Consider the following 8,397-nt stretch of genomic DNA (forward strand, 5'->3'; position numbering starts at 1 on the left):
ACTCACATTGTGCTTCAGCAAGAGCAGCTCTGGTTTTCATCTATTTTATATTTTAGTTTTCCACAGAAGAGTTCATGGAGAATAGAAGCTTCCCTGCTAAAAAAAATAAGATATCTGAAAAACACTGGTGTAGCCCATGTACTTGGACTATGATCTCTAGGAGGGCAAGAGGTCAGAATTGTACCATTCATTACCCCCTCATACCTGGCACAGTGCCATAAAATTAATTAGTAAGCATCTTGGTGGCACCAGGCAAGAAGTGCCAATAACCCGAGTCCTGGTCCCAGCTCTAGTATGAACCAGTTGGGTAAGCCCCTTCTCTGAGCTTCAGTTTCCTCATTTTCAAAACAAGGGGAGGGCACAAAGAGAGGACACTCAAACTTACAGGAAAGGCACAGGATATGCAGGACACTAAGTAACAGAGACTGCAGTATCCCCGACATATCCCAAAGAAATTTCAACCTTGGCTTTAAGGGCTGAGGCCTGAGTCGCTGCAGTGCCTCACCCACTGGCAGCCCGGCGATGCCGGCTCCTAGTTAAAAGGGCCGATGCCGTGGGGCCAGGTGGCCCAATTTATGCGCAAGTGCGGGCTCCGGCTCGGCAGCCTGACTCCAAAGTGCCACGCGCAGGCACGGCGGCGGCTCGAGGCTGCACATTAGGAAAAAATATGTATTTTTTTATATTAAGACGTTGAGTTGTACTTTGAAGTGTTTGAGAAAAGAAGAATTTACCTGTACTTTTATATACATCTATTTTTATTTCATTATTAAAATTTTCAACTCTTTTAGCCAGCTTAGGCTAAGTCATGCTGCAGTAACAAATGATCTCAAACCTTGTTGATGACACAATAAAAGTTTATTTCTTGCTCAAAAACAAAACAAAACAAAAACCAAGGGATTTGTCCAGAAGATTCTAGAACACCACTGTCCAATAGAACTTTCTAAGAGGATGGAATGTTCTATACCTGTGCTACCCAATATGGTAACCACCAACCATATGTGAATAGTGAACATCTAAAATGTGGCTATTGAGACCAAGAAACTGGATTTTAAATTTTAATCAATTTAATTTAAATTTAAACAGCTATATGTGGTAATGGTTGCCATATTGGACAGCACAGCTCTAGAACATGATCTCCAAGAGCTCTTTCAGCTCTGACATTCTAGAACTCTCTAAATAACCCTGCCTCCACCTCACTACTCCCACCACCAGGCATTGTGATTACAAATCCCTCCCACTACCAAACACACACACACACACACACACACACACACACACACACACACACACACACGACATTGGATTCAAAGGACTAAAGCTAGCTGTCTTCCTCAAAGTGAACAGTAGGTGTCTCCCTTACCCTGAAACATCCACTGCTGCAATTACCTCAGAAGCTTTGGTGATTAAAGCAGCCATAAGACGTAGGGATCTTAGTGAGAGGTAGATGGGCAAACTGGCCAGAGAACCATAAGACAGAAGGAGAAAGGAAAACCAGATTGGAGGGACTCCATGATTCTTCTCCAACCGTGTGGCTGACAGGGTCTTGGTGCTCCAGCCGGCTGTCAGGCCTGAGCTCCTGAGGCGGGGAGAGCCGAGTTAAGGACATTGGACCACCAGAGACCTCCTGACCCCACGTAATATCAATCAGCAAGAGTTCTCCCAGAGATCTCCATTTCAACGCTAAGACCCAGCTCCACACAATGACCAGCAAGCTCCAGTGCTGGACACCCCATGCCAAACAACTAGCAAGACAGGAACACAACCCCACCCATTAGCAGAGAGGCTGCCTGAAATCATAATAAGTTCACAGACACCCCAGAACACACCACAAGATGCAGTCCTGCCCACCAGAAAGACAAGATCCAGCCTCATCCACCAAGACACAGGCACCAGTCCCCTCCACCAGGAAGCCGACACAACCCACTGAACCAAGCTTACTCACTGGGGGAGGACACCAAAAACAATGGGTAGCTGCAGGTTTGTAGCCTGGGGGCTGCAGGTTATGAACCTGCAGCCTGTGAAAAGGAGGCCCCAAACACAGTAAGTTAAGCAAAATAAGAAGACAGAGAAATATGCAGCAGATGAAAGAGCAAGGTAAAACCCCACCAGACCAAATAAATGAAGAGGAAATAGGCAGTCTGCCTGAAAAAGAATTCAGAGGAATGATAGTAAAGATGATCCAAAATCTTGGAAACAGAATGAAGAAAATACAAGAAACATTTAACAAAGACCTAGAAGAACTAAAATGCAAACAAACAATGATGAACAACACAATAAATGAAATTTAAAATTCTCTAGAAGGAATCAATAGCAGAATAACTGAGGCAGAAGAACAGATAAGTGACCTGGAAGATAAAATAGTGGAAATAACTACCACACAGCAGAATAAAGAAAAAAGAATGAAAAGAATTGAGGACAGTCTCAGAGACCTCTGTGACAACATTAAATGCACCAACATTCGAATTTTAGGGGTCCCAGAAGAAGAAGAGAAAAAGAAACGGGCTGAGAAAATATTTGAAGAGATTATAGTTGAAAACTTCCCTAATATGGGAAAGGAAATAGTCAATCAAGTCCAGGAAGCGCAGAGAGTCCCATACAGAATAAATCCAAGGAGAAACATGCCAAGACACATATTAATCAAACTATCAAAAATTAAATACAAAGAAAAAATATAAAAAGCAGCAAGGAAAAGCAACAAATAATATACAATGGAATCCCCATAAGGTTAACAGCTGATCTTTCAGCAGAAACTCTGCTAGCCAGAAGGGAGTGGCAGGACATACTTAAAGTGATGAAAGGGAGAAACCTACAACCAAGATTACTCTACCCAGCAAGGATCTCATTCAGATATGACAGAGAAATTAAAACTTTTACAGACAAGCAAAAGCTAAGAGAATTCAGCACCACAAAACCAGCTCAACAACAAATGCTAAAGGAACTTCTCTAGGCAGGAAAAAAAGAAGGAAAAGACCTACAATAATAAACCCAAAACAATTAAGAAAATGGAAATAGGAACATACATATCAATAATTACCTTAAATGTAAATGGATTAAATACTCCAACTGAAAGACATAGACTGGCTGAATGCATACAAAAACAAGACCCGTATATATGCTGTCTACAAGAGACCCACTTCAGACCTATGGACACATACAGACTGAAAGTGAGGAGACAGAAAAAGATATTCCATGCAAATGGAAATCAAAAGAAAGCTGGAGTAACAATTCTCACATCAGACAAAACAGACTTTAAGATAAAGACTATTACAAGACACAAAGAAGGACACTACATAATGATCAAGGGATCAATCCAAGAAGAAGATATAACAATTGTAAATATTTATGCACCCAACATAGGAGCACCACAATACATAAGGCAAATGCTAACCATTTAAGCAATAAAAGGGGAAATCAAGAGAAGCACAATCATAGTAGGGTACTTTAACACCCCATTTTCACCAATAGACAGATCATCCAAAATGAAAATAAATAAGGAAACACAAGCTTTAAATGATACATTTAACACGATGGACTTAATTGATATTTATAGGACATTCCATCCAAAAACAACAGAATACACTTTCTTCTCAAGTGCTCATGGAACATTCTCCAGGATAGATCATATCTTGGGTCATAAATCAAGCCTTGATAAATTTAAGAAAATTGAAATTGTATCAAGTATCTTTTCTGACCATAACACTATAAGACTAGATATCAATTACAGGAAAAAAATCTGTAAAAAATACAAACACATGGAGGCTAAGCAATACACTACTAAATAACCAAGAGATCACTGAAGAAATCATAGAGGAAATCAAAAAATGCCTCGAAACAAATGACAATGAAAACACAATGAACCAAAACCTATGGGATGCAGCAAAAGCAGTTCTAAGAGGGAAGTTTATAGCAACACAATCCTACCTCAAGAAACAAGAAACATCTCAAATAAACAACCTAACCTTACACTAAAGCAATTAAAGAAAGAAGAACAAAAAATACCCAAAGTTAGCAGAAGGAAAGGAATCATAAAGATCAGATCAGAAGTAAATAAAAAAGAAATGAAGGAAACAATAGCAAAGATCAATAAAATAGAAGCTTGTGTTTTGAGAAGATAAACAAAACTGATAAACCATTAGACAGACTCATCAATAATAAAAGGGAGAAGACTCAAATCAACAGAATTAGAAATGAAAAAGGAGAAGTAACAACTGACACAGCAGAAAGACAAAGGATCATGAAAGACGAAAGACGAAAAGACAACCCTCAGAATGGGAGAAAATATTTGCAAATGAAGCAACTGACAAAGGATTAATCTCCAAAATTTACAAGCAGCTCATGCAGCTCAATATCAAAATAACAAACAACCCAATCCAAAAACGGGCAGAAGACCTAAATAGACATTTCTCCATAGAAGATATACAGATTGCCAACAAACACATGAAAGGATGCTCAACATCACTAATCATTAGACAAATGCAAATCAAAACTACAATGAGGTATCACCTCACACCAGTCAGAATGGCCATCATCAAAAAATCTACAAACAATAAATGCTGGAGAGGGTGTGGAGAAAAGGGAACCCTCTTGCACTGTTGGTGGGAATGTAAATTGATACAGCCACTATGCAGAACAATATGGAGGTTCCTTAAAAAACTAAAAATAGAACTACCATACGATCCAGCAATCCCACTACTGGGCATATACCTTGAGAAAACCATAATTCAAAAAGAGTCATGTACCACAATGTTCATTGCAGCTCTATTTACAATAGCCAGGACATGGAAGCAACCTAAGTGTCCATTGACAGATGAATGGATAAAGAAGATGTGGTACATATAGACAATGGAATATTACTCAGCCATAAAAAGAAATGAAATTGAGCTATTTGTACTGATGTGGGTGGACCTAGAGTCTGTCATACAGAGTGAAGTATGTCAGAAAGAGAAAAACAAATACCGTATCCTAACACATATATATGGAATCTAAAAAAAAAAAGAAAAAATTGTTCTGAAGAACCTAGGGGCAGGACAGGAGTAAAGACGCAGATGTAGAGAATGGATTTGAGGACATGGGAAGTGGGAAGTGTAAGCTGAGACGAAGTGAGAGAGTGGCACGGACATATATACACTACCAAATGTAAAATAGGTAGCTAGTGGGAAGCAGCTGCATAGCACAGGGAGATCAGCTCAGTGATTTTTGACCACCCAGAGGGGTGGGATAGGGAGGGTGGGAGGGAGGGAGACGCAGGAGGGAGGGGATGTGGGAACAGATGTATATGTATGACTGATTCACTTTGTTGTAAAGCAGAGACTAATAAAAAAAATTGCACAACTCCAGAAAAAAAAAAAAAGAAGATAAAGAGATCTCATTCTCCATTTACCCTCAAACACCTTCTTGAGAGATAATTTAATCTGATCTAATACAGTGGTCTGGTGGACAAAGCAAAAACAATAACTCAAATTACTTAGTGCCCACAGGAGCGCCCCAATAACTAGCTCTATTCTCCTCCAACATCAATGTGGTTTTCATCCTCTGAACATTTACTCTAGTAGGATGGGGTGTGTCTAACTCAAACAGCTAGGAAGCTACCACTCCCTGCCCAATAGCTGTGCTTTCAAGTTGCGGTTCAGTTTCTGGCCACAAAACTGTGTCTATATTGCTCTCTATGAAGCTATAAAAAGTCAAATATACTATACATCTCTTCAAATTCACCCAGACCAAAAATAAAAGATCAGCTATCTCACAGACTATCAATAAAAAACTCAAAAAATCCAAATAAAAACAGAATAAACATTTAAAATACACTAAAAAGGAGTTTAAAGTTTTTTACATTATGACTCATAATTAGCCAAATTCTTCTGGACGGTTGACACGGGATATTTGGTAAACTGGCCAAGTTCAACAATACCTCTCCCTATGAATGGCAAGAATATACTAAAAGGTCACTCTTCTGTCAAATGTACAAATAATACAGAAAGCACAGGAAAGCCAGCATGGACTTTATTTTGTAATGTCCAAAAGTATAAAGAATAATATACATGAATCCCTATATATCTATCACCCAGTCCCCATCACCAGTTAATTATCAAATTTTGCCAATTCAAAGACTTTTGAGAGGGAGATTTTTTTTTTAAAGATTAGATTTTTTTTTCTTTTTTTTTTTTTTGGCTATGTTGGGTCTTCATTGCTGCACTCGGGTTTTCTCTAGTTGCGGCGAGCAGAGGCTACTCTTCATTGCGGTGCACGGGCATCTCACTGCAGTGGTTTCTCTTGTTGCAGAGCACGTCTCTAGGCATGCTAGCTCCAGTAGTTGTGGCTCACGGGCTCTAGAGCTCAGGCTCAGTAGTTGTGGTGCACGGGTTTAGTTGCTCCACAGCAGGTGGGATCTTCCCGGACCAGGGTTCAAATCCAGGTCCCCTGCATTGGCAGGCAGATTCTTAATGAAAGGTAGATTTATACCATCATCTAAAGTATGTGTTTTCACAAAAAATAAAACAGGCACCTGGTTGTTTTAAGGGAGAGAAAAGACTGGATTAAATTTCGGAGAAACAAGAGGAAGGCGCTACCTATGCTCTGGCCGAGAGTAAACTGCAGAAGTGTGTTGCCTTGAACTAAAGTCCTTGGTCTCTAGGTGCTGAGGGAGGCTGGGGAGGAGGGATTATAAAGTTCTAACCCCCTATGTTCCTGGGAAACAAGTCTCAGGCAGCTACAGCCCAGTCAGTCTCTGACTCACTGGCAGCAGACTTCCTTCCTTCTGACTCCATCCATTCCCCACCCCAGTCACAATAAAGAACAAATCAGCCTTGCCCTCTGGGCTGCAACTGGCCACGAATGTGAACTGCAGGTGATTCCAGGTTAGTCCAGGAGGTGCACCAACATTGCTGAGTGCCATTTATGTGCCAGGTAACACTTTACACCAGCACTTCTCCATGCTGAATACTGCTTTATAATCACCTGGGAAACTTTGGGAGAAATGCCTGGGATCACCCCAGACTAAGTATCTCAGAGCGAGAACCATTACTTTACAGCAGTCCTTTCAACAGCCCAATAAGCTAGGTACCATTGTGCTCAGAAAGGATGTGGATATTAAATGACAGGGCCAGGATTTAGAGGCAGGGCTCTCTCATTTCCAAAATCCTGCTCTTCTCACTGACCACAGCACCGGACATTGGTATTTCTAAGTCTCTATTTAGGCCATAAGATCCATTCAGACAGTAACTACCAGATCTAGCTCATGGTAGGTACTTTATATGTATCTTAAATTGAATGAATAAGTGAATGGATATTTCAGGGTTAAGTGGGTCCACATAGTCCAGATCAGTGAAACAAAGAATCAGATTGCAAATGTAGGCTCAGACCAACAAAGAAAAGTGCAAAGACTTTCATGCCTTCACCAGGGTTAAGTCTTATCCTATTAATTACTTCTTCCAAGTATTTCTTCTGCCGCTTTGCCTCTCTTCTTATTTGGATTCCAATTTCATGACTGTTAGTTTGATATTGTCCCACAGGTCTTGCATGGCCTGCTCTGGGTTAATTTGTTTCTTTTTTTCATTTTTCTCTTTGTGCTTCAGTTTAGACAATTTTGATTGACTTATCTTTAAGTTCCCTATTTTCTCAGCTGAGTAAAGTCTCCTAATGAGCCCATCAAAGTGATTAGTCTTTCATCATATTTTTCATTTCCAGCATTTCTATTTGGTCCCTTCTTAGTTTCCATCTCTCTGCTGAGAGCCTTCCTATGGTCATACAGTTGTCCATCTTTTCCACTAGGGACTTTAACATAATAATTATAATTATTTCAATTCTCTTTCTGATAATGCTAACCTCCAAGTCATATCTGAGTCTGATTCTGTTGATTGCTTTGTCTCTTGACTGTGTGCTGTTTTCTTTGCTTCTTTGTGGGTCTCATAATTTGCAGTGTTTACTAACACTGAGGTAAACAGGTTCATGTCTGGATATGTGAATAACTTCTTTTTCTAGGCCTCTACTGTGAGGAATTGAGTCAATCTAGTGAAGAGTTGATCTGGGTTTGCATTTATTGTTGCTACATGTACCTTAAGGACACCTCAGGCTAGAAATGCCTCTGGCATTACCTCGTACTTCTGGCTGGGTTTGGGTTTCCAGAGAGCATTTCTCAATGTTCTGTTCCACTTCAGCCTTAGGCTTTGCCTATGTCCCTAAACCTCAAAGATATTTTCTCCTCACATTTTTGCCTCCACTTAGTAGTAGACTATTGTTATTTGTTACTCAGTTCTCGCTATCCTTGGGGTGGGAAGTGAGGAGACATTTTCTGTTGTCCATATTCAGGCCCAGTCCTAGGCAGGCATTGTGTACCTTAGTCTCAGGTGTGGGACCATCTCAGTGATCCTATCTCTGCCCTAGTGACAGAGGCTCTTTTCC

General features: G+C 40.2%; 1 non-coding gene across 1 annotated transcript; it reads right to left on the minus strand.

The window, feature by feature from the left end:
• Positions 1-525: 525 nt before the first annotated feature.
• Positions 526-654, minus strand: LOC132487300 (small nucleolar RNA SNORA76). The gene has a single exon (XR_009531588.1). It is a non-coding gene; the product is annotated as a small nucleolar RNA SNORA76 (small nucleolar RNA).
• Positions 655-8,397: the final 7,743 nt, after the last annotated feature.

Source organism: Mesoplodon densirostris, chromosome 3 (genome assembly GCF_025265405.1).
Source record: "Mesoplodon densirostris isolate mMesDen1 chromosome 3, mMesDen1 primary haplotype, whole genome shotgun sequence".
NCBI classification, from domain to species: domain Eukaryota; kingdom Metazoa; phylum Chordata; class Mammalia; order Artiodactyla; family Ziphiidae; genus Mesoplodon; species Mesoplodon densirostris.